Source organism: Lissotriton vulgaris, chromosome 4_1, assembly GCF_964263255.1.
Source record: "Lissotriton vulgaris chromosome 4_1, aLisVul1.2, whole genome shotgun sequence".
NCBI lineage: Eukaryota > Metazoa > Chordata > Amphibia > Caudata > Salamandridae > Lissotriton > Lissotriton vulgaris.
In genome coordinates, this window is record NC_141691.1 from 1,129,239,181 (window position 1) to 1,129,266,527 (window position 27,347).

The 27,347-nt window shown below is 41.5% G+C and overlaps 1 protein-coding gene across 1 annotated transcript in view; it reads left to right on the plus strand.

The window, feature by feature from the left end:
* The window catches only part of EPB41L4B (erythrocyte membrane protein band 4.1 like 4B), a 903,230-nt gene that overhangs the window by 16,401 nt on the left and 859,482 nt on the right, over nt 1-27,347 (plus strand). The gene's annotated exons all lie outside the window — the stretch shown is intronic.

Here is a 27,347-nt window from a genome sequence, read left to right on the forward strand (position 1 = left end):
TCTGACAACACCATCACAATCCCAGGAGAATCAAAGTTTGAAAGGAGTTCAATAAAAATCAGTTTAGGACAGGTCAAAAACAAGGAGTCTTTGCAAACCTCAGCCATACTTATGATCTCCCTCACCAACATTAAGTCCAGATGTTGTTTCCTCCATAGATGTAGGAAAACCGCTAGGGAGGGAAAGACGTCTTTGCCTTACGATAGTCACTAATGGAAGTCCCCAGGAATGAAAAGCCAAGTAGATCAGTCTCAGTCGGCAGCGATGGTGATTGCTGCGATACTGTTAGAGAACTAAGTCCGCAAGCACTCTGTGTTCTAGCCAAGGGCATCAACACTTCTTCCAGCACGGGGTCCTCATCCTCCGGCACAGTGTACCTCGTGGGAGATTCAGGATGTTGTTGTTCTTGCGATAAATCAGGATCCGGACTCGGGCACCCAGTGTCGATGATACCAGCGATAATTTTATGAACAATGGCGTCCAGATGTGAATGGAGTGCCCCGATGGCAGCCAATACGGTCTTCAATGACGGTTCACAGCGATAATTTTATGAACAATGGCGTCCAGATGTGAATGGAGTGCCCCGATGGCAGCCAATACGGTCTTCAATGACGGTTCACAGCTCCGCCGACCCATCTCCGCTCTGTCAATTTCAATCATAGGCGTGTTCCCTGGAGAGCCCGGTTTCTCCGGGGGAATAAGAGAGAGCAGAGAGGACGGCATCGGAGGGTGCACCATCGGACAAACAGCCTCAGTGTGTGTCCCGCTTCCGCAAGCAAGGGCCCCAACCCAGCAGACCCCGGGGGTGGCAAACCTGGGCTCCGAGATGGGGACTCCCCCTCCCCTTCCCCCCACAGAGCCACAGACAAAAATCGACACCACTCCTTCAATATCAATCAGGCCAAACGACCGCCGTCAGAATCGGGCCAGGATAACCTCCACTGCGAGAGACCGGACCCTGTCTGAGTCCCACAGCCGATGTTGTTCAACTGTATCCCAGCTGGGTCAGTACTCGAGGCCCCGGCTCACAAACTGGGTTAGGCCAAGATCCAAAACACAACACAACTTCGTTAATCAGGGCGATAAAATTCCCGAGATTGCTCCATCATACTCAGTAACGGTTCATCTACACGGAGGTCGAGCGTATGATCAGGATATATGACAGGATTATCTGGCTGAAGACGGAGGTCGGAGGAGCCGGGAGCCTAAGCGGCCCTCTTGGTTGCTAGCGTAGCTCCTCAATATGACGTTTTTAAGCCCATGTCTTTAAAACTAGAGAAGGAGAAGAAAAAACGGGGGTATATCCAGTTTGAAGAAAAATGCTGCTAGGATGATGTCCTACGTTGCTGGGGCAAGAAAACCCTGTCAGAAAATAACACAATGGAGCGGGTTCCACCAGGGCGTAGTGTAACCCCATCTCTTCTGCGCCACCACTGTTTAACTGGGCGGCTTCATTGTCTCCGCCGTCAGATGCTTGGATTACAGCTATTCCTTGTGGTGCACGAGGTACGTAAACACAATGTCCTTGCCAGTCAGGGTGTCACACAGGTTACAATGCCCCCCCCATATTTACAGGCTCAGAGAAGGAAATAGAAAATTTGAAACATGAATTTTATTGACAGCAAAACTGTATGGAACATCTATGCATGGGTGGCTCTAAATCGCTTTCTGAATGTCACTGCTGCCAAACCACTGCAAGATACTAATACAATTGAACAAGCATTTACAATGCAATAGGTCTCGCATTTGCAAGATTTTTAGCTATTGGCATTGTAAATGACAATGCCTTTTATTTATATGTTTTGAAAACCTGCAAGTGGTGTGTAGACACACACTTTGTACTTATACTCCTTGCTTAGAGAAGGAAGGCTGTTAGTAAAAGAGGTGCAGGTACTGCCAGCCTTGCTTCTCGTAAGCAAGGACTAGGAGTATAAAGTATGTGTTTACGCACCATATGCAGGGTTTCAAAACACATAAATAAAAGGCATTGTCATTTACAATGCCAGTAGCTGAAACCCTTACAAATGCGACACCTATTGCATTGCAAATGCTTGTTACTAAGGCTGCTTTCGGTTTTCAGCTCGACCCTGGCTGCTTCACCCAGCCACTTCCGCATCCGAGATTGAAACCTACCATTTCCGTAAATTGTTTGGACCCTGAACCATTCCTCTCTGCTGAACGTAAGCACATGCTTTTATTCAGACTCCACAGAGGGACAGGTCTTGATTTTCCATCAAATGCCCTTGAGGGCTTCCAAACTAAAGGACGCTTCCCCCCCCCCCCCCCCACCCCCCCCCCCACTAGCAATCACTACAGAGTTGTAAATGGAGCTGTCAGTCATGCCGCGCCTTACAGAATGAGTGAAAGCACGTCGGTGTTAAACAGACCGATTTAAGTTTATGCTTCTCTTAATAAAATAATAAAGTAAGCTGTGGAGAGCGCCGTTCTTGCTTCCCATGGTCAGAAGCTGATGGAGCATACGTTGAAAGCAATCTGTAAAGGTATGTGTGAATGTACTGACTTGCTAATTTGCAGCATGTTCATTGATTCGTTTTCTTCTTTATGATGATGATGAATTTCCGGGTTAGATGCTGCTCTAGGCAACCCCGCCCCTTTGTTTCTTTCCGTTTTAATTCTTAGTTGATTTTCTAGTTTTCTGTAGTGCCCCAGGCCTTGGCATATGTTTGCACTGCCATAGAGAGATGTTCACCTGGAGAAATTGGATGGGTAGTGAATTAAAATATTGGCAAAGGGGAGGAAGGCATGAGACATGGTGTTTTGCAATTCATATGGTGGATGCGTGAAAGCAAAAAGAGCGGTCCCCCATGTGTAACCGTGGTTCTGTACTGAGGGGTGGGTAAATGCGAGCATTTACACTGGGAACCGTTTAGTTTTAACATATGGACACTGGACAGAATACATGTTTATGCCCGTCTTGAAGTAAACATGTTCTAGTTTAATCTTAGGGTTCGTGTTGGTGACAGTTACTTACTTTTATTCTCCTTTTTTTTTTTTACAGTACAGTTCATATGTCTACTTTACAAATTTAGTAACATTCAACTTAATTGTCACTCTGTGTGTTCTAGACCGAGACATTGTGGAGGGAGTGGAAGGGAGTTTTGTGTTGTACATGAGCAATGCGGTGTGCAATAAATGAAGGGTTTCATGATCAATTACATCATGATTTCATATTTTCATATTCGCAGTGTTGTGGGGAGAATTTGGCCTGCCACAAACTCAGCGCTGATGCTAAATGCAATCGCACCACTGCATAAAGAGCAGATTAGGCACACAACCCTGGTTTGTCCCTCAATCATCCCCGGCGCTCACATACCTTAATACATGGGGCCGGTTTAAAAGTGTGATCTCTGGACTGTATAACCTTCTTATTCGCCATTTTTACTCACAGCTGCAAGTGGAGTACCTCACAAAGCTGTGGCAGAGCGGTGTCCAGGTGGAATGTGGGGAAGAAAAACTCGGTGGAGCCACTGAAGGCCCTGGGGACGGGGCCATGAAGGGCCTGGTTGAAATGCAGCCTTTTTAAGATTCTGCAGGGATTGCAGTGGATGCTGGTGCGGCTTAATGCAGTGGGCCTGCTGCCCCACTCCTCCTATTGGAGCTGCGACCATCCATCCTGTGACATGGTTCACTTCTTAGCAGAATGTCCCACGGTCTGCGCTATCTGGGCTGCAGCGGGGTCCATGTTGTAGGAGACCATGGATCTGTTTACCCCACAATCGAGTGGGCTGCTTCTCCTGCTTGACCTGGCGGACCTCCCACAGTTAAAACATCATGCTCGCTACCTACTTACCACTGCCCTCACAATAGTGAAAAGCTTTATACTACATCATTGGTATTTTCTGGAGGTCCCAACTCACGAGGAATGGCTCGCGACCTTGTTCAAGACTGCCTCCTATGAGAAGGTTATCTATGACCTGATGGATCGGCCAGACAAGTTCCTCCTTACTTGGTTCCTCTTTCTTGGGGAGAACTGACCCTCTTAGCCATCCTCCTTGCAATCATCTGCCTTGCCCCCTTCATTTTCGCCCTCCTCTCTCCCCACCCCCTCTCCATTTGTTTCTTTGATTCCTGGTGAAACTGTCTCTATCCCCTCGCCCCTCCCACCTTTCTTTTTTGTCAGATTCACATGTATCATATTTTGGCTCTACCCCCTCGCACCCTCCCACCTTTCTTTTTTGTCAGATTCACATGTACCATATTTGACAGCTGTCATTGAATAACAGAATCCAAGGAACGTGTCCTACCTTCAAGCTGCTACCTTGTTAAGAACACCCAGTGAGTCCACGTGGAAGAGTTCTATTCCTCCCTCCCCTTCCAGTACCCCCGTTACCTGAGACTTGATGATTTACTACTGGGGGCCCGAGTAGAAGTGAGCCGGGGTAAAGGGATACACACAGAATGTGTAATTTCTGCGAGACGGGGTGGTTGACCGAACGCAATTGACTTAATTTACAAGCTTTGTAATTAAGTAGGGGGAAATAATTCTACATTCCTGCATTTTGAAGTTTCACATTGTTTCTATATGGGAAACCATTCCTTTTCTTGGATTCGAAAAATGAGCCAAATATGATAAGTGCAATTGTGAAGCTGCTTAAAGAGGTCGCATTGTTTCACTTAAAATTTGGAAACTGCATTTTATACGTTCTTAAGGCATTTTAATGGCTTTATATGTACAGCCAAGAATACTATGCAAGGTAAATAGGATTTCGAGCCATAGTATTACCAACAGTTACGAGCTATGTATGAACCTTGAGGCATTTCTGAAAATACAGTACTGGCGCCTTGCAATGCAGATTCCTTTGGGCAGTGATACATGATATGGTCATAATCGAAGCTGTCTTATAAAGTCATGCAGATATTTTGACTTCATGCAATATCTGATTCTTTTGAAATGTGGCACTCGGAATAAAGTGCTTTTTTTTGTGGAGTTTTATATAGCGCAAACTAGACCCAAAACTATCGGAGCGCTTTATATGAGCACCGGTTACATTACAGACTGACAAATTCATTTTTGTTAAGTGATTTGCCCAGAATCATAGAATGTTGAGCGTCCATGGCGAGACTCGAAGCCGGTTCCCCAGCTCCGAGGTTGACCGCCCTATAGGTTTGGCCACATTCTCTCCCCAAATTTAGTGTTAATATACAAATCTAAAATATCATCTATTATCGGTTTTGCTGTGTTGAATAGACCAGTCCACGAAGGTCAAGCTGTTTCCCTAAAAATTCCTTGGTTTACCATTAGTAGTTACAGTGTAGCAGCATATCCAAGCAACAACAAAAAATAAAGCACTTCGAAATTCCAAATCACGTTTTTTTAAAAATACTCTCCTTATATCAAGGAAAATAGTTCACAACTGATAACAGAATCAATGGAACACCATTGTAGCCAAAACTGAATTAAAAAAAAGGGACACAAAATGGAACTGTGACAAAAATGTAAGCAACAATGCCTTATTTCAAACCTTCAGTGGTAGACATGTACTGATTGTACTTTGAAAGTGAAGCAGCCAGAGTTGTAGGACATTTGGTTACTATGCACTAAGTGAAATTGATTCCTAAGAGGCAAAAGAAGTAAGTAATTGACCAGCACAAACAAAATGCACTATGGGCACTGTTGCCTGGGGACGGCTTGCTATTGAGCTGATTTGACATAACCCTGAGAATATCTCTGAAATGCTGAGAAAGGGAATTTTGTATACATGCTGAAGGAGCCGCAGGCCGCTTTTTTGTTTTCTTCCAAAATGCGATTTGAAAACCTAATTGAATTGAATTCGAACTCACCTGAAAGTCTTTCCACATTATTGGTGTATCATGTGCTTTAAAAAGACGAATGAGTAACTACCCCACATTTGCAATTAGTTAAGACCCAGGAGGGTCCAAACGCGTTTTGCAGCATTGTGCCTTGACCAAAATAAAGGAAGTTTTAGCTTACAAATTGGCTGGTGGGCTCGTTATACTTCTGGATGGAGGAATGAATGTTGGTCATTTGGAATATATGGTGATGACGCCCGCCTGCGAACCACCAACTGAGAGACTGGGCATTCCTCTAGTATCCTGTTTCTTTTGGAGAGATATATAATCAAAGGATTGGTATTTTTAGAACGTTCTAACAGAACTTTACATTTCTGGCTGGTTCAGAAACTTGATGGTTTCACTGCCTGCTTTTGTACCAAGCCCAGCTAATTTCTTGCTTAAATATACTCGCAGCTTCTCTGCATTTATCAGCTGAAAAGGTCCATCACAAATTTTACCTAAGGCTTCTCTCTCAAGCACTTTTGTATATATTACTGCTTGATACAGCAGTAATTCTTCACTGGACCTTCCTGCATCATTTGATGTTAGAATAGTACTTCTATTTAGCGGAGACTGCTTGCGAGTTGATGATTTTGGTCATCTGAGCTTGAGAAAATTTATGGAAAACGTACCTAAATTACTTCTAGCCGCTCATGTCTATCGCATAGTCATTTAGGGTTGTCTAGCAAAGTGTAGTACTTGACCACATCAATGCTGAGATCAATTTTGTTAGTAATAAAAAAAATCAAATGGTTTCCTACTTCTGCATTTCACAACCTGCAAATGTCGTTTCTGTAGCTCTGTGGTAACAATGATGGAATTGGTGCAACAGTGTATATTTTATATGACTTGACAATTTATTTGCAGACTTCTGTAGGCTGAGAGTTCTGTCCCAATTTATTATTGTGCGTCCCAACATGCAACAAAGGTATCTAATTTTGAGCTCTCTTTGTAAAGTCCTAAGATTAAATATGTCTAACACGCTGACCTTGTAGATCGACGTTTGAAAGCAAAAAAACACACATAGGTGTTTTTGCCCGCTTTGCAAAACTCAAGGTCAGACTGCGGACCATTGGGTGGCAGGACGTGTGTGTGTGTGTGTGTGTGTTCTGTATAGACTTTGTTGCCTTCAAACGTTTCTGAAACCAGCGAATCAGTGGGGCATTTGAATGGCCTGTCAAACACATCCATATATATAGGTCATGCACATCTTGATTTCATCCCTTTCTTTGATCTGTTTGAAATTGTGTTTGGTTTTGTTGCAATTTAGTGGAATGATTTTAATCCAAGTATAAGTTCTCCACTTAAAAATATTAATTAAGGGTAATGAGGGTTCACCAAGAATCAACACTTTAATGATAATGGATTGAAGAGGCGCATTAGATGTAGCAGAGATCTGACCCAGGAGGAAGTCTCCAAAAGGATGTATCATCCTTGGGTGAGATCCGTCCAACAACCCCTTTACTGTCATTATCAAACTGGATCACTTGCTTTGGACAAACAGATATTCAAGGATGCTGACAAGGAGATAAAAACTTCTGAGGTCAATGGCCAAAATGCCACTGGAGTACTCTCTAAGGCTCAATTCAGATTGTTTTTGTTCGGTATATAAATCAAATAAGAGGAGCTTGGGTAACCATAGATGTAAAGTTTAATTGTGTGCAGGAACATTATGTCTGTTTCCTTAAGATGGTGCTTGGCACTTTATATTTAATTCCTTTACATAATGTTCCTCACATCTGTTAATCCAACCTACTAGTTAACAGTTGAATCTATATATGTATCCTCAATACCCCTTCCTTTTTTATGTTAAGATTTGGGATGTTATTTATATAACACTGTTTATACTGATAAATGTCAATAAAAAAATCATATTTAACAGTAGTTGTCTAAATAACAAGAACCGATTGAAACTACATGGATTCTACCTTGTAATATGAGAATGTTTAAATTGCATGTGTGACTGATTGCTGTTAATAAATGCACTATAATTAGGTGCACTGCAAGTGAATAAGACAAATGGTGAATGTGCACACAAACCATATTAGATTGACGTTATAGCAGTTGACATTATTATAAGATATTTTTCCATTTTTGCGCTGTTAAATATGACACAATGTGATGTCTTTGTGCTTCTGTGCAGCTAATGGGAGTAATGCCATGGCTCACAGAAGGTTCCTTTATGAGTTCTCTGCCAACTCATTTGACTTTGTCAATGACCTCTGATGTGCTGAAGCACATATGGAAGCAAAGCTTTTTGGTTGCAGGATTCATGTTCATAATTATCTAGGGTTCCCAAAGGATCTTCACACATACTATCACATTAGGGACTGCGTCTGTTCCCTCATAAGACTCGCACATACACCCACATACAGGCAGTCCACTTTAGTTCCTGCATTTAAAACATTAGATGGCTACTAGGACCAGGATTATAAAAGACTGTCTATGGCAGGGGTCTCCAAACCAGTCCTGGAGGGGCGGATCCATGCCAGATTTTTTGGATATCCCCATTGAGATACATGTAGCTATTTGAAAAATCTGGCATGGATCCGTCCTCCAGGAACAGTTTGGAGACCCCTGGTCTATGGCTTGCTCGATATTTCTTTGTAGCTGTGAAATAGAAAAAGACACCGGCCTTTGACTATTCCATGAGTTTAACCTTCGTGTGTTTGTTCTTCCTGTGCTGTCCCACTGGCTTGGAATTTGGACGTTGTCTAAATGGACCCCAAGCCTGTTAGTGGGGAATAATAACCTATTAAAACCTACCCTAATCCTACAGGATTGAATTACTGCCATGTTTTCCTTCCCTCTCGTGAATCTGGTAGTAAGGGTTTTTCCCTGTGTTCCTTACCCTTTGAAGGCTTGTTGAATGATCAAGTGCACTGTGATCTTTGACACAGTAGGCTTTGTGCCCATGGCCTAGTATCTTGGGTTGTGATTCTTGCCAGGTTTTCAGTAGCTAGTCCTGATCACTGTCTTATGCCACAAAGTGGTGATGCGAGAACAGTAAGCTTGGTTTCCGTCATTGTGAGTGACAAGGAGTCCCTCTCTTGTATACTCGCCAGTGCTTCTTTCTTTTCTCCTCTTATCTAAAGCAAAGCCAATGAGACCTTGATTTGCAGTTGGGTTTTTCAAACTCTTGCAGTTGTGTAGTTCGTGATTTGTGGATTTTTGGAGAAGGAAGGTAGATGATGTTCAGATCATTTTTTCTTCTTGACCATGGCAGTTGCTGGGTTTCCCACCCACTTGTATCTGTACTGCCTGATTGGAAAGCCAAGGAGTTGAGAAAGTCCTTCGAATGTAAACCTAATCTTTCAAACATGTCCTTAATTTAGACTTAAAAGTAAGTTGTATGTAAATTATTTTCTGTTCCAGATTCAGTGGGTGGTTTTATGAGGTAGAGATTCACATGTTAGTACTCAGTCGCAATCACAATCATTGGTTAATATTTGAGATATAAGGTTTTGTAAGACCATGCTAGTTCATGTTTGTGCCGCTGAGGTCTAGAAAGACAAAGGTAGAAAAAAGGAGCTAAATGGCACAAAGATCCAATCATTAACATGCCCTTCCTCACATTCCACAATCACCTAACAAACGTTTTGTTCATCCTGTATTTAGGTTACTGAACGTTTCACATCCTGACAATTCACCCCAACACTTGATTCTATTGATAAGAACAATCGTTCAGTATAAAATAGGAATGCAAATTACATTTAACTAAATCAATTGTTTACAATCTGCACACAGAATCTGTCTAAATGTTTTACACATATTCCATATCGGACAATGTTCTTTATAATTTCTAATACACGTACTGTATCAATCAAATGCCTTCCATACGTATGTGCGAGGTGGTAAACCCTCTTAATCAGGACTACTAAAATTGCAGTGACTATTAATCTTCTTAGTGGGGCAGTGCTATTGGAGGATGAAATGACATTAATTCATCCATTTGATTTGCTAATGTGGCATTGTTCTGGCCTGAGAATACATTATTACACATATTGAAGAATTCAATCAAATTTTTAAGCAAAATGTTAACTGCTTGTTAGCCTTAACTCAACAAAGAATAGTGAGTGACAGAAAATATTTTTCATTATGGTTTAACTTTGTACACTTAGCAAAGGACACTCTCATTGGGATGAGTGCCTGTAAAGTAGTTCGAAAAGGTGGTTCTAAATATGAGACGTTTGACTGGTGTGAGTGTTCTCCGTCAAATTCACGTTTAACAAAGAAGCCACAAATGATCATTAAAAGTTAAGCCTGAATGTTAGAAAGAACTAGGACAATCCTCATTCTCCTCACATATAAACCTGATTTGCAAAACAGCATTTTTTCATCTAGGGACGTTGAAAGGGATCGTTCCTGTCCTACACTTCGCCCAGAACATTCCTCTGGTACTGCCCCAAAACCTCAGGCCTGCAAGCTGAGGTCTGCTGACTCCCCATCAAATGGAATTCAAAAGATTCAGTGGCCGTTGACTTTGCTACCAGGGTTCCTCCCTATGTAACTTTCTGCCAACCTATTTGAGTCTCGAAAGTCACTACACCAAATTCAGGAAATCCTTACAGATCTTCATAAACTGGTTGTCAGAGTAGTTTTGACTGCCATATTTACACTGTTCGCACCAATCCAACCTCTAAGGCTGGTCTCCTTAACCCCTTCGCTGCTCATGACGAGCTGAGCTCGTCATGAGGCACGGTTGAGCTGTGCTTATGACGAGCTGAGCTCGTCATGAACAATGGGAAACAGTGGCCTGCAGCACAGGAGGGGAATTGACTACTTCACATCCAATGATTTTTCATCAATGGTAATGCAGTGGTGGGGCAGTGATCAGTAGTGAACATTGGTCTCCCCCAAGTGCACATGTTTCTTTCTCACCCACAGTCAACCACCCTAGCACCTTGAGGCCATTAAGTGAGGCGGTTAGCAACACTTAAGAAAAACTCTAAATAAAACAAATCCAACAGACGTCGCCGTGCTCTTTGTTTGCATATCCCTGGAGACATCAAAGTTTTAACTGCTCTTCAAGCAGTCTTTTAGTAACTTACTCTTTCTGGCCCATGGAAACAAATTGTTGCAGGAAACCCTGTAAAACATTCTTTTGACCGATTAACAAGTGATGCGGACTGAATTTTGCAAGATCCTCCAATTTTCAATCTTTAACAAAAAGATTTTAAGTCTACAAGACCCTGAAGGAGAAACTTCAAATTTGGCCTTACTGCTTCTCTTTTTGCCTTATAGTATGATCCAACACCAGGATTTCCAGCAGTCTTGGATACCATGCATTTGCAAGAGCTGGATACTACCCTCTCTGCTAAATAACCGAAAGGAAACCTATTATTTACAGATATATTTTTGGGTGAAAGCTATCCTTAGTAGAGGTTAATACAGTCGTTTTGATGCCTTTGTTCGTTTTTATTTGGGAATTCCAGTTTTACATAGTAAGCCAACCAAATATCTAAAATGCTTAATCTGTAAGGTGACCTATTTGAAATATCACATAATTTGTTTGCCAAAATGTTGATGTCTAGAATCTTTGATCATTTCTTTCATTAGTGCTCATGAGATCGAAGCTGATTTCCTATATAATGGAGTCAATGTTTCAAGCAGCTTTCCATAGTATACTTACAGTTGATTGTTAGTTGTGAATGGACTTTCGGTGATGGCTATGCTGTTTGCATGTGTTCAAGTTGCATTTGATTTTAAATGTCCATGTACAGTGGCAAACCTTCGCAAAAATGTATGGACTGTACAGTTCCTTGTATGCTTAACATACCCATGATTAAAAAGAGCCTGTCTCTTTGATTATATCACTGACATTTGTCATTTTTAGTGTTGTGTGGAATAAACCATTGTCGTTCATGATCCAACTCTTGGAAGTGTAAACTTCTAAAAAGTTTGTGAGCTTCCTGCTTAATCAGAATGTCTGCACTTACTATTAGCTCAGGAATGGATCCTTCAATGGTTTTGTGCTCTGCCCATCTTTTGGTAGAACAGTTGCCCATCTTCAGAAATGCATCACGTCTTGCTTAAGTTCAGAAATGTGAAGATGCTATTGTATTAGATCAACCATCTAGGGACATGTACCTATGATGGTAATTGATGTTCATTTGGCTATAAGAAATGTTGTAAAGCTTTTCCAACTCTGTACAGCACACGACTTGATTGTTTTTCTGGAATGCATTCTCCTTGCTCTTCATTATTTTCTGATAAATTTCCCAAAATTGGTTCACTATGTATCTGCGAGCAATGTAACTGAAGGTTTGGTAGAAACAGACAAATCATAGTTTTCATCATTGCTTGACGATGTGTTACGAAGAACGATTTTTAACATAGTTATTAGTTCACCTCCACAGCTGTGGATTTCTACTCTCATTTAATGTCTCTGCTGTGGGCAGTGATATTGTACCCATTCTGCTTTTTCTTATTAATGAGCGGTACATATAGAAAGATCCAAAATGCTTGACTTGAACAAGTTTGTATTACCTCAGGAATCCCTTCTCTGAAAACAAATGCTACAGCCGTGGTGAAAACCTGTGTTAAATATTTGAGTGTTCTGTTCATTTGTATTAGCTTATAGAAGTAACAGGAGGAAAATCAGACAAATAAGTCCCCTCCATCAACTTCATGATTGCACTATCAAGGTAAAAGTACCAATGACCCAACCAAAACGTTTTGGTATTGTGGGTGTAACTTTCTCTGGATGGTACTCTATTTTTGTTCTACTGTGGAATTTTTTTAGTATACTTTCCATATCAGTCCAGTTTTCTACTTCAGGTACAACATGCAACCTGCGTGCTAATGCAGTGTTCAGTTGAATATTTCACAACTGCGGTTTCCTCTCAGACAGGTTGCACCTGCCCTACCACTCGTCCTTTTTGTAGAGGCAGTTAAATCGATTCATAGGTCAGTTGATTCGCAGTTCAGTCATCCTCATGAATTAGGTTTCATGATTTCTGCCCCCCCCCCATCATTGAAGTGCATTTCTTTCATTCAGGGAGTGCTTGCAAGATTTTTGTACATTGTTGTGGTAATATATCAGATACTGCCAGATGGTGGTCCATTCCACTGCCTGGGACAACAGTTGGGTTTTATTATGTAAGCGAAGTGACCATTTTGCTGAGAGATGTACAATATAGACTCATGCAGTTTGAGTAAAAACCCAAATGGTGTAAACTCGGGTCATACAATATCTAATAGCAAAAATTACTGATATCAAAGTCATTATACCATTCATTTACAAGGAATTCCTGAAAGTGGGACAACTAGTTGGTCAACTTGCCAAATAAGAGGACAAGCAAGAGAACTCCCATGTATTAATTGGATTCATTCAGAATGTCAGACCTCTGGTCTGGAACGCAATAGTGTAAAAAGCTTGAGAGCTATTTAGCCTTTCTAATATCTGACTTCGTCAACTATAGACGTTGCATAGGATTAACTAATGTAAAAAAAGTTATGTGCATTAACAAAAACAAAATGGGAAAGGAAGATTGCTGGTTGTAAACTGAGACTTGCAGAAAATGTTGGCAATTGCTGGCTACTCATACTGCATGCAAGTAAAGTCATACGAGATTTAGCATTATCTGAGATACCATGGACCCACTCTCTCTTACAACTGTATATACCTTCCTAGTTCATTGATCCTCTATAGGAAAATATATGGTGGGCGAATTGTACTATCGCTTGTTCATTTTTAGGTCTTGCCTAGTGATGCAGCGCAAAAGTGCTGTCGCTAGCACAATCTATTGTTATGGACTTGCTTTGGAAGGGAGACAGGACATGTGCACGCTCAGGAATTATGAACGCAACACACTATATAGCGTTGCTGTTGTGGGCTTCCTCGCTAAACAAACTTGCTAAACAAAAACAGTACATATGCACTCACCAGCTTACACCGTGAGGTGTTAGTTAACTTGCAGGGCAGAAGATCTGCACGTGTACAGCTGGCGCTGCATTAATGCGCCCCCTGCTTAGTTGTTCAACAACTCCCAGGAAAGGAAATAGGTGGGCGTCTCACTGGCGCCATGTTAATACGTTTCTTTTTTCATTGTAGTTTACAAGGATTTCACATGTACACGAAACAGCCTATATGGCTTTGCTGGCGTGGGCTTTTTTGCTAAACAAAGACAGAGCACGCGTACGGGTCGCGGAGTTATCACAACTCCTGCTCGTACCATACGCTTGCACATCTCCTGTCCAAGCGCGGCGCGCTTACCTCGTACAGCATGCCTCACCCCACTTACCAGCTCTTGTGGGGACTCTGCGCTGCTCCTCTGCTGGTCTCGCATCTTCAGCCGGTCACTGCAGCAACACGTGGGGCTCTGTCTTGCTCACAGGAGCCCCGCCTGAAATCCTGCTTTGGCCGCACCATGCTACATTCACGAAGGCGGGGTGGGCTCCCGCCGGACTTCCTCTACTGCTTGCCAGTGCAGGGTGGGCTCCTGCCTCGCTTCCCCTACACGCGGGCTGCAATCAACTCACAGGAGCCCGGACACTTCCGGCACGTGCACTCCATGCCCTGCCGATGTCCCGGGCAAGGACGGCTTGTCTTCTCTGGCGTTTGCAGTTTGCGCTGGGACACCAGATGTGCACACTCATGGCAATGCGCTCCTACCGCGCTCTGATTTTCGCTCATGCGCTCCATCTCAGCTTTTACTTTCGCTACGTCTTCACACAATGCACTCAAAGTTAGAGTAAAATGTGATCAGTTAATCTTTGCTAAAGGTCTCGCCTTCAACTTAGCGGGACTACGGAGAACACCCACTATTGGCCATGGGGAGAAATGTAAGTACCTTCAACAAACAATTCTTTTACCTGATGCCAAACGGATATCCTGGCATGACACTTGTGCACTCTTAAACTGTGTAATAATAACAGCTATTATTTTCTATGCTTTGAAAGGTCGAAATATCCAGCAAATGAATATTAAAAAAATTAATACTGTTTTACCTGTGATAAGGAAATGAGCTGTCTTATGGCTGTGCAGTGGGTTCTGGGTATGTAAATGAAAACAAGCATTTGCAATGCAATAGGTGTCGCATGTGCGGACTTTGAGCTATTGGCTTTGCAAATGACAGTGCATTTTATTTCTGGCTTTCGAGGGCTCTTTTTGTACTTATAGTCCTTGCTTATGAGATGTAAGGCTGGCAAGAACTGTGCATCTTTTACTACTGCCAGTCTTGCGTCTCGTAAGCAAGGACTAGAAGTACAAAGTGAGTGTTTACACACCGCTTGCAGCTTTTCAAAACACATAAATAAAAGGCATTGTCATTTACAATGCCAATAGCTCAAACTCTCGCAAATGCAAGACATATTACATTGCAAATGCTTGTTATAGTTAGTATTGGTTGCTTTCCCCATACTTGGTTGAGCTCGCACATAAAACCCATATTGAAAAACTGAATCAGATGGGACCTGTCCTCATTCAAATTATTATCGATCTTGGTCTCTGCTTCAAAAATATTTTCCCACCTGTTGCCACAATGTCCTTCTGAAAGCAACCTCATTTTCAATGCATTTAACAACAAGGTGTGGTGATGGACAGAGTTTCTGAATTAAGCAGAATACTCTCACCCAGTCAAGAGATCAGGGCTAGATCCAACACCGTTTTTTAGCTCACTGCACCATCCCAGCTCAGAACCTGGCTATATGCAAATTAGTCTGTTCCTGTCCCAGTGCATGATGGGAACAGGGCAAACCAAACTACCAAGCCAATTCTTACACTGGGAAGGAAACAAGCTTCCGGGGACCGGTTTCTGGCATTTCAGCCGTCGTCGGCCCGGCTTGCTTGAATCCTGATGGTGCAATGAGCAAGGGACTCACATCTGAGTATACCCTTCCACGCTTAGGGTGGATAAAATATTTAACAACAAGGGGTGGTGATGGACAGAGTTTCTGAATTAAGCAGAATACTCTCACCCAGTCAAGAGATCAGGGCTAGATCCAACACCGTTTTTTAGCTCACTGCACCATCCCAGCTCAGAACCTGGCTATATGCAAATTAGTCTGTTCCTGTCCCAGTGCATGATGGGAACAGGGCAAACCAAACTACCAAGCCAATTCTTACACTGGGATGGAAACAAGCTTCCGGGGACCAGTTTCTGGCATTTGAGCCGTCGTCTGCCCGGCTTGCTTGAATCCTGATGGTGCAATGAGCAAGGGACTCGCATCTCCACGCTTAGGGTGGACAAAATATTTAACAACAAGGGGTGGTGATGGACAGAGTTTCTGAATTAAGCAGAATACTCTCACCCAGTCAAGAGATCAGGGCTAGATCCAACACCGTTTTTTAGCTCGCTGCACCATCCCAGCACCGAACCTGGCTATATGCAAATGAGTCTGTTCCTGTCCCAGTGCATGATGGGAACAGGGCAAACCAAACTTCATCACCACCCCCTTTTCTGAATCGTTTTTGGCCACTATAGGTGTGGCAGGGTATACTCAGACATGAGTCCCTTGCTCACTGCACCATCAGGATTCAAGCAAGCCGGGCCGACGACGGCTGAAATGCCAGAAACCGGTCCCCGGAAGCTTGTCTACTTTCTGGTGAAGAATTGGCTTGGTAGTTTGGTCTGCCCTGTTCCCATGATGCACTGGGACAGGAACAGACTAATTTGCATATAGCCAGGTTCTGAGCTGGGATGGTGCAGTGAGCTAAATAACGGTGATGGATCAAGCCCTGATCTTTGGACTGGGTAAGAGTGGTCTGCTTAATTCAGACACTCTGTTCATCACCACCCCCTTTTCTGAATCATTTTCAATGCAGCAACTATGTTTCTACCATAAGGGAGCATCACTTGGTACAGAATGCAGGCGTTAACTATTTCATGTTTTGTGGATATTTATGCTGCCTTAGATACAGTTGATCATGGCCTCCTATGGCAGAAACTAAAGTCTCTAGGAATTTAACAGTGTTTTTTTATTTGGCCATATAAATAGTTTCAATCCCAGGAGAGCGAGTCAATTGGATTAGACAGGTTTTTTAAACACCGAGGCTCCAACTTCTGATGGATTGAAACAGGTGCATATTAGCACATCTGCTTTTCTGACCATTCGAAAGCCTGTTCTGCAATAACAAAAATTCCCTTTACATATTATTATTCACTGTATTGATCTTTTTTCAAGCAGCTGAATTAAGGGTCTTTGATAGCATTACACTGGGGCTTCTGTGCCAGTTAGATAGCAATGTAATGTCTGGAATTAATATGACGTTACCGACAGATCTGTTGGCATATTTGTGACTGTCCAGGGGGTTATAACTCTAACCCCAGTGGTGACCGGTGAAGAAGGGAATTCTTCACTTGACCTGTGATGCATTATTTTGCAAGATGCTATGTGTTACATGAATTTGTACCAGTGGGAGCTGTATCACATCATGTCCCTGATGTTTCAGATGTAGCTATATATCAAAATAACAGGAGAGAAAGGGAATATTTATGGAGCCACTCTTGGTCCCCTTGTAAGAAATAAGCAATCAACAAAAGAGTGATTCCCAACAAAGAGTGTTTAGCACAAGGAGTCACGCCTATTGTTAAGAAGATCCCTCTCATCAACCTAGTTTGTGACATGCTTCATCATTAGGATCCCTCCGAGGGGCCAAATGCCTCTCGGGTTTTCTACGACGCCTGATTACAGCGGAGCGGGTTTTTGTGAGGTGCAAAAGGTGAAAGTGCAAAGTTAAAAATGTCTTTACTTGTCCTAACTGAATTTATTGGTGGAGTAGTAAGACCAGATTAGAAAAAAAATGATGTAGGCTGATGTACAAACTGGTTGCAAGTGGTCAGTCACATCCTTATGTGAAAGTGCAAATACCGGATTGTTGTGCCACTATTTACTAATACCTGCTTGTCAAATCTGAGTGCTAGGTATGTGGAATAACTAATTAGTCATCACAGCAAACTAAAAAAGAGGTGAACATGACTATTAAAAGAGCGATGCGAAACCGCCAAGGCTCAGGTTTTTGTGGTAGAAAATAGACTTACATGTGGTGTAGAAGAGTCTTACACCATGGATCCTAGTGGGGGGCGGTGGCTTGTAGTCACACGCAAGGAAATGAATGCAGTAATTGGAGAAACATCGGGGAATGCTTTGTTACCTTAGAGTTGCAGTGGTTCTTCTATACTTACTACGCCAAAGCCAGACGCCCCTATGGTACCTGGTGTTACCCATATTCCAGGACCCTGAGGATGAAGATGTCTGGGGTAGGCGAGTTTAAGTACAGTGTTTTCGTGACTGGGAGGTGCCGGATCGAGCTGCACTTGCTTCCTGTCGCGAGGATCATGACGTCATTGTTTATGCATGTACGTGGGCTATTTGTATGAAAGGCAGTAGAACGCTAACCGTACACGGCTACTGTGTGGTTTTTATCAAATATCTTTATGCTGACACACTGACTGCGTTTATGGAACGTAAACTGTTTAGGGTCTCGAGAGTATGAATAAAGAGTTACGTGGAAAAGTGTTGATTTGAAAGTTTTTTTGAGAGTTTCCAAAACTAAACCAGATAATTGAAAATCTCATCCCATTGGAAAAGTGAAATGAGTACCTTATACAGCGGGTAAAGCAGTGCCAGTAAATCAGTGGGGGGCATCATGCTAGCGCAAAGGATATAATCACATAGGAATGTTATGCCAGTAAATCAGTGAGGGCATCATGCTTACGCAAAGGATATATTCACATAGGAATGTTATTAACCCTTGCAAAGAGATCACTGTAGTGTTGCTACTGTATCAGAGACCTCCTGAATATAAGTGAATACAAATACATGATAGGAGGGAGATGGCCAATGGTCTGCTTTTTAGGATACAAATTGCCCCGTATAATGACAGTGACCATCGAGGATGCTAGGTGACACCAAAAAAAAAAAAAGGTATGGGGGTGATTAAATATTGCAAGGCCATAACTATTTCCTGAGAACTGCCCCTCACAGGATGTTGTTATTCAGACCCTGTCTGTGCGTGGAAAGGAGATAAATCCAACGCTGTTCCTTTTGAAACAGAAGTCTTTGGGTGTCCTTGCCTACTTTGATATGCTCAATTACAGTCCATCTCAAGCCATTAGTAGTATGGTTAGATTGCAAAAAGTGTTCAGTCATTTTGGTAGTGCTTTTACGGCACTGGATATTGCTCTGGTGCTCGCAAATGCGTTGTTTTACTTTCCTTCCGGTCATTCCCAAGTTTCTGAGGTCACATAGGCACGTGATCAAGTAGACCAGGTTAGTGGAGTTACAATTAGTGTGGGATCTTTGTGTCCAGATTTTCTTAGGCGCCAGATTCAGAACCTTGGAAGTAGTGATTAAATGGCAGACACTACAGTTCCCACAGGGGAAGTGTCCAGTGACACTAGGTAGGCCCCAGGCGTTAAGTACTGATAGGTTGGGATTACTTTCTACCTACCTGGGCCGCGTGAGTACATGGGAGTCTCTGAGGCTCCTTGCCCGTTTGAAGGAAAATTTTGACTTTTTCCCAATTTCTGTTATTGGTCTGTAGTATCTGCCAGTGTTTGATAGATTTTGTAATCGCATTAGGTGCTGTGCTGTATGTAGTGACAGGTTAGGGGGATCACATCAGTATGTCTGGGATTGTCCGCAAGGTGGATCTCCCTGGGCTGATTCCTCGCTCTTTTCTGACTCTTCTTCAGGACCTTCTCTGGGTACCCACGATTTCTCAATTTCTCTGACAAGTCAGCTGATTGAGCGCGGTAATCATCAAGTCTGCTACAATTTCTCTGAATACGTAGGTACTGCCCGTATGGCAGATTTTCTCTCCGTGTCCTACGATGGAAGCTGGAGAATTTCAAGACATTGTTCTTGGCAGTAGGTTTGTAGTATGTTTTCGTGAGTAGTTTGTCTTTAACCTTGGAGGTGGTCACATCAAGGAAAATCATTTCTTTTCTGTCATAAGTCTGAGTGAATTTAAGGTTGACATCACAGTTGTTAATCCACTGCAGAAAATCACACAGTATGTCTTCTGGCCATCCATCCTGTGATGTCGATGATATTGCTTGTAATCTGTATTTGTGTGGTTCTTGAAGGTTCACTTTAGTTAGCCTCAGCCTACCGTCCCACATCACATTGCTCATTATGGAGCATCTACCTTTGTAACAGCTAAGATAATTCTTCCATTCGGTCTGTGGCACGGTGGCCAAAATGGAAATAATACAATACTTTCTAATGAACTACTGTAGTATTTTCTTTGTATCTTTACCATTGTACACCAGTTTGAAAGTTTTCTATTGACCACTCTGCCTGTTACTATCAAATGTAGTTTGGGATATATATACGAGAGGGTCAGTTGTCTTGAGCTAAATAGATGCTCCTTGGTTTACTGCACTTACTTGTAAGGGCGTTCTTGGCTTTCTGTCCAATTAGATTTTTAGGGTTTTGTAAAAAAAAAAAGATTTAAAAGCAGAAAAGGTAATGGCTAAAGTAGGCGTTTGAGTGCGGGTGGTAGTTAGGAGAGTTAAGTATGGACTAGGAGTGCTGTCTTGTTTTGTTGGAGTTTGTCTCGTAATCCAGACCTCATAGAGGAAGTCCAGTTATTTAGATATGTGGGTCAACCAGTTATGCATTCTGTGTGCAATCTTTGAAAAGTTGCAAAGAGAGACAAATGCTCTTACTGATCTGATCATGCTCACAAAGAGGATCACACAGGTATCCATAATCTGGTGACCCTCTAGATACTGCAAGTAACTGGAATGGTTTTAAAGGGAAATACCAGAACCTGGGTGCCTTTTAATGGTGTGTGATGTTATAGTATGGTGAAGAGAAGTGATCTAGGGAAAGACATTTGGAGTTGGTTTCAAGCTCTGTATGATCTGGGCAGATGTCCATAATGAGATGGGCTTCTAGTAATATTTGTGTACTAAGATTGAGGTTTAGAGGACTCTTTGGGAGAGCAGCTGTGTTGTTTTTTTATTTTTGCACAACTGGGTCTAGTTTTATGGCAATGGCGTGGAGTACCATTTGTTCGAATGGCGTTCATGCAGAGTTTCTGAAAAGGAAATGATTACGTTTTGACTGAGTGGCTACAATTTGGATACATTTTTTGGTTGGGTTGGCATGAATGGCATTTTATGAGATGTGTGGTTTGATGTTGCAAAATAGGTTATGCATGATTTAGAGATAAGGATGGCTAACTGATTTGGAGGTTGAATACGTACTTAGTCACTTTTATTCACCTATTCAGTCTGTCGTCTGCATGATTGAAAGTCAAAGAACATATTACCTTTTGATGTTTAGCGATTACATTCAAGAGGTATAAACAGCAGCTGTAAATGCCAGAGTCAACATTCTTTTTGATTTAGTTTAATTGTAATCCTCCTATTGTATTTAAAAGCTCTTAAATATAATGAGATCTGGAATAAAAAGGGCACAATTATAGGATCATTTAGCCTTTAGATCAAGAACTTAGTGACACCCTGACCTTTCACTAAATCGTACTTTGACTATGAACGTTTTGCCAGAGTTGGTGTTATGAAAGCAGGTATATGTAAAGACCCGTGGCCAATAGAGGTGACTATTTGATCCAATCTACTCATTTGTTGTCAGACGATCAGAATTTATTTAACTGATGGTTTCCTTTCATGAAGTGAAAGAGCCATATAGAAATTGCATCTGTTATATCATGTTAATGGTGCTGAAAAAGTGGTTCTTTCCAAGTGGTGCAAAGTTAGTAACCTTGTACAGTAGATCAATAGATATTTGAGTCTCCTAGATCTCCTCCGGAGGCTTTATGCGTTCTGTTGGATAGACACTTTGGCAACATTTTCAGTCCTCATTTCCCACTGTATTCAGAAACCCCCATTTGATCAATGTAAAATCTGTAGATCTCACTAAACATCGCTCCTCTAACATCGAGATGAGGACTTTGAGCAGCAAATGATGAAACTCTAAGATGGCAGCAAACTTTAATTAAAACAAGTGAGACACACGCACACACTGTCCACTACTCTTGACACTTTCAAGTCCATCTACTTTCAGGCCCTCATCACTGCTTTACAAGCAAACTGTTAGAGATTTGCTCAAACCATTGGCTTGCTGCTTTCTTCACCTCACCCACTCATTATGATCCTATCCCTTCAGTAATTGACTTTGCCACCTGCTTCTCATAAAAACAAAATAAACACCTTCACAAATAATATGAGCACATTACTCTGTGCTGCTCTACTACTACCTCTTTCAAACCCACTACCCTCCAAAGCCTTCCTGGCTTTCCTCTTACAATTCATGAGCATTCATGCAGACGTTCCAACTCACACTGTTCCACCTTGTGTCACACGATATCGACTGAATTCACACTGTCACCTGCTGATGATCAAACATCACATAGTGAGTCCTTCGAATGCGGCAAGCCCTTTCATTGAGTGGGTTTTCAGCTTGTATGAGGAGACTTTTAAGCGCTGAAATCCATTAGGGATGTCACAACTTCCTGGGGTCACACAATGGAGGAAGCTTCAGTTCAGAAGCTTTGTGTGATTTTGGCCCAGGTGAATGTGGGCGCTCATCATCGAAGCAGGCCCTCTCTAATTTTTTTCTTTGAAGCAGCAGCCGCAGTGACCGCTTTGGCCTTGATGGCCTGAAAGCCTCACCTTCCCAGGTCTTTACCCATCAGAGGACGCCCCTGCACTCACAATGAAAGGTCCACAAGCTCACAAGTCTGTTTATGCTTAAAATGTTAAATTGCTGTAACTAAATTAATAAATGTTATACCAAATGCGCATTTTATAAGATACCTTCTGAAGTGCAACAACTCAACGTAAAAATTGCTCTTTTTGAATCAGATGCAGATTTTAACATGATCCTTTTGAGCCTGTATTTAAGAATGTTAGTAGAAGAGACCTTTTAGTTTTTGTTTTCTCTTTCTTAAAGTAAATGGTTTAACCTCCTTTTTAGAAGGTTTTGAGTGAGGGGGGACATCTTTTTTTATGTATAGAGCTTTCACTCTGTCGTCGGAATATAACCTGTATGCCGTTTATTTTCCCTTATTTTATTTAAAGAAAAAGGTTGCTGTCGTGCGAAAAACCACACTGCCTATTGACTGCTAAAGGCAAGCTACTGAATTTTAAGGTGATTAAGCTTGGTGAATTAATTGATGCAGTGCGTGCAGAGCAGATTCTCACGCGGATAAGGGGAGAACGACCATAAATTACCAATTATGAAAATCGAGGAAAAATCACTGACCTAATTACAGTAAAGGAAACCTTTCGCGAAAGATGCTTCTTTGTAATTATCCCTTTTAATCTTGAGCTCCGCATGACACAGGAGGGTGTGTGTGATACATGCAGCACTTAGGGAGATGACAAATCGCCCTGCTTTTATCCTCTTCTGTGCAGTAAATGCTTCAGTCTGCATTCGTGAAGGAACAGGTCCAGGTTCATGTAGTAATATAGTAGATCAGCAGTTCTTAACCTGGGGTAAAGGACTCTTGGGGGTCCACGACTGTTTAGAAAATTATTTTTTTTTTTAGCAAATTTAATGAAGTATTTAGAAAAAAACAAAATGAAAAGTTTTAAAATGCTCTGAATTTGAAGTTGAAAGATAAACTTTAAGTTGGTGTCCTGATATGATTGAACAGCACAAGTATCAATTCGAAGCAGCAGTTGACCAAAAAAATAGAAACATGCATTTAGGAGTTTAAAAAAGATAATGTGATATGCTAAAGTCTAGCATATCACTTTGTGTTTTAGAAATTAAAACAAAATTTTGAAAACCTCCAACAGCCCCTTTAAAATTTCAAATAATATTTGTTTGTAAACTGAAGAAAATATTTCATAATTTCAGTATTTATTTGATGTAAACTGGTTTCTGTATGTTTGTGTATTTCGAGGCCCTCGCCTACTGGAGTAGGCTGTTGCACATAAACAAATGAGAAACATTGTAAAAGTATATTGCCATGTCCCTCTGTATGATGTGACATAGGCAGTAAACCTAAAGGTCTGAAAAACAAGCCATATGTAGATGAGCTTTTTAAACATTATTATGTTTTCCAAACAGTGAGCTAACTTGCACAGTTGGAGTTAGTATGGAGTGTTCTCTCTCTACTACATATGGTACGATGTGCATCAACGAGCTCTCCTTGCTCTTGTCATGTGCTTGGAAAGGTGCAGAATAACATTTTCAGGCAGGAATGCTGTGCAGAACCCAAAAGTCTAGAAAGGTTTACAGTACTTAAACCAATCCCTTATAAAACGTAGTTTGAGGTAAAAGCTATGAAGTGTTAAAGGTTCAAGAACTACAATGCCAGCGTAATATTAGAGGAAAGGAAATGGGAAAATTCTAGCAATGCACTTTGTGAAAGTCCTTTGGAGAGTACGGTTCTCTTGCATCTTCATAATAAAAATATCCCTTGTTGGCGTTTCAGTATTTTACACTTAAGCTGAAAGATAAACTAAGATTTTGATTGCTGTGGAAAAGTAGCATTTTTATCCGCATCAAATCTATCAAGAAATGACTTCCAATTTAATTTCAAACATGGTTAACTGTAAGTGAGTAGCTGTGTTTTCTGATCCTATAGGTGTGGTTTGTGGCCTAACTTTTGGTAAGAGCATCAATAATGTAGTGGTTGGTTATGAGCAGTTTTAGTCAAGTGCATCAAATACGTGGATATTGGGAACAATCGGCTCTCAGTCCGTTCGCTCTGCTGAGGAGCCTGGTTAAAAAAACTGAAATTGCAAACATCAGGATTAAAATTCAATTAAAAAAAAAGACAATTGTACACATAATCCGACACTTCTATCTTTTTAGAATATGGACGGTGCAGTACTAAATACATTGTATGATTTAATCAGTCTTCTGTGCACCCTTCTGTTGGTGGTAGAAACATGATTAATTGCGGCATCATCAAGTCATAATTTCAGAAAAAATATTGAGTCATGAAAAGAAGTTGTTTAGTAATTCCTTATTTTCAGTCTCTGTGTTTGCTGAAATGATGCATGACTACCCCGCCCTGAATTCCATGACGCACTTGACAAATCAATGGTGGCAGTGGAGAGCTGTTCATATAAAGTTTAGAATCAAAGTGCATAAAATAGATTTTTTTAAAACAAACTCGCAGAGTATTAATCCACCTAGAGATAAAAACATCATGAGATGAAGTAAGATGTGCTACGAGAAGTGAGATAGAAAAGTGCAGTTTGAAGGTCTCCTAAATTATAGTAAATTCTGAGACACCCAGATGAGTTGCCAGCAACAGTCTGCAATCTTGGAGAACTCGAAGAAAAGACCTACTCTATGTAGGAACGGAATCTCATACCCCAATATTTATGACTGTATCCCAATAATTCTGACACTCAAAATCTTCAGAATCACATTTTACCTCATGAGATTCCATTTCCAAGTTGATCTTGAATATAGAATACCCTACCCAACATCAGTTTAGCAGATTTACATATTAAACCATGAAGACCACTCAATCACTGAGTTCTAGGTCATAGAAAAAGTTAAAGGGTTTTATTAAACCAATATCAAATTCACGTGGTACAGGCTAATGCCAAATAGGTTAAAATATAGAGATTATAAGTCTCAAATGAGCAGTAAAATGAAGGACAAATCGGACAGCATCCCCCATAGAACAGGAAAGGAAAATCTGAAAAATTCTTGTCCCCCCCATAACCCCCCAGCCTACCCCCCCTCCCAAAAACAAGGAATTTTTTATACACAATACTTGTATGGCAAAATAGTTAAAAGCACAGATTCAATATGGCGTGATACGTGTAACATTTCTTTAGCAAATTAGAGTAGACCATGTAACTGGCGTTATATAATAGTACTATACCATTTTCTAAGTAAGCCGGATGCTCATCAATCACACAGTCATCCAGAGATTTTTGAACATAACTTGCAGCATCGAACAAAAGCTATTCATAAGCATGTGAAATGAATTCTTCTACAGAAGCACAGCAGATGAAACCTTGAAAATTACAACTTTCTTAGTACACTAGAAGACTCTTTTTAATAGACCTTTGCATTATTGCCGAATAAGAAAGTGCATTACATCACTTGTCTTCGCTTTCGCTGAGCCTTCGTGTAGAGAAGACGTGCTGGGGGACCTGATGGGTAGGGTGAATGCAGATGGGAAGACACAGACAGAATCAGGAATCATATCATCTAATGTAGTGTTTTTCTAGAAAACGGCATGACAAAAAGATATTAACAAACACACTTATAAACTTTACATTAAACTTGTCACAACTTCATACATACAATTGATTTGTTGATGTATAAGATTCAACATAAAATCATTAATACTGAATGTTATTTGCAGCCTGAGCAATATACACCCTAGAAAACTCTTAAATCTATTTTTAGTTCCTGCTTGACCGATGGTTTTTAGCTGTCTGGTTGCAAAGATCACTTGTGGGCCATACCAAATACAGTTGGTAGAAGCCCGTCCATTGCTTGCCATTAGTTGGCTTTATCGTCACACTCATTTGCTCGCCTTCCTCCTTTTGTGCTTGTCTCTCCCCTGTGTGTTTGATTGGTTCAGATGCTCCGTCCATCACCACCCCCTTTTTGTACCGCTTTGTCTCTCCCCTGGAGCATAGCCGCTTTAGCATTCTTTGTGTGCGGTTTCCCCCTAAAACACCCCCACATTTGTGCTCTGTGTTGCTCCCTCACCCCCCAGCTTGTCCATTGATTTCCCAGGGAGTGTGATTTCCTCACACACCCTGGCTTTTTTTTCTCTTTCGCGTGTATTTTGTTCCTCAAGCACTTTTGTTGTTTTCGTGCCTACTACCCATTGCATAACCTGACTCGCACACCTGCTCCTCCACTGCTCCCCAACCTTTTGTGGTCCTTTACATTTTTTTATTTTAAGTTGGCTGTCACTGTTTGTAGCCCGACTGACCTGCATTTCAAAAAGAGGATGCATGCAAGTAAAGTTGCATTTTTTTTCTTTACCAATCAAAGTGGCAGTTGTCATCCTTGATCGGTAAATAAAAGAAAAGGCCACCGGCATTATTCCGTTGGAACGCTTGTGAATGGTGACACTTGTGCTTTACCTTTCTAAAAATAATGGTTTGTGACGGTTGGGCTGCACTCTTGTGAAATATTTGTGAAAATATGATAATCCATGTCAAAACCAAGTGACTTCCCAGATCTTGCCAAGGTACGCGAGTCAAGACTTTCCTGCAAGAGATCTCTGTGGTTGAACTTTTTTGATGGCTTGGCTTCCATTTTGGTAAGACGAGGAAACATCAACACAGACTGTGCAGTGATTTTGATGTTATTCTTAATGGAAGTCATTTTAGAGGGTTTGCCAGGTTTGTTCAATGGGTTAAGTGTATAGTCCTCTAGTAATGAATCGATTAAGGCGGTGCATAAGAAACATTTAATGTTTAAATGACTTACCAGCAATTGCCACTTCTGTGAGTCTGATCTTACCTCTTGCCGTAATTAACTTCTTCCTTCAATATCAATGTGCTAGCCTGACAGCGTATATTTCCCAACATTACAACAAGAGTGAAAAAATATAGAATTTCTGAATTTCGTGGAGGGTGTATGTAAGAAAATGAGGCTTTTTGCAGATTGCCCAC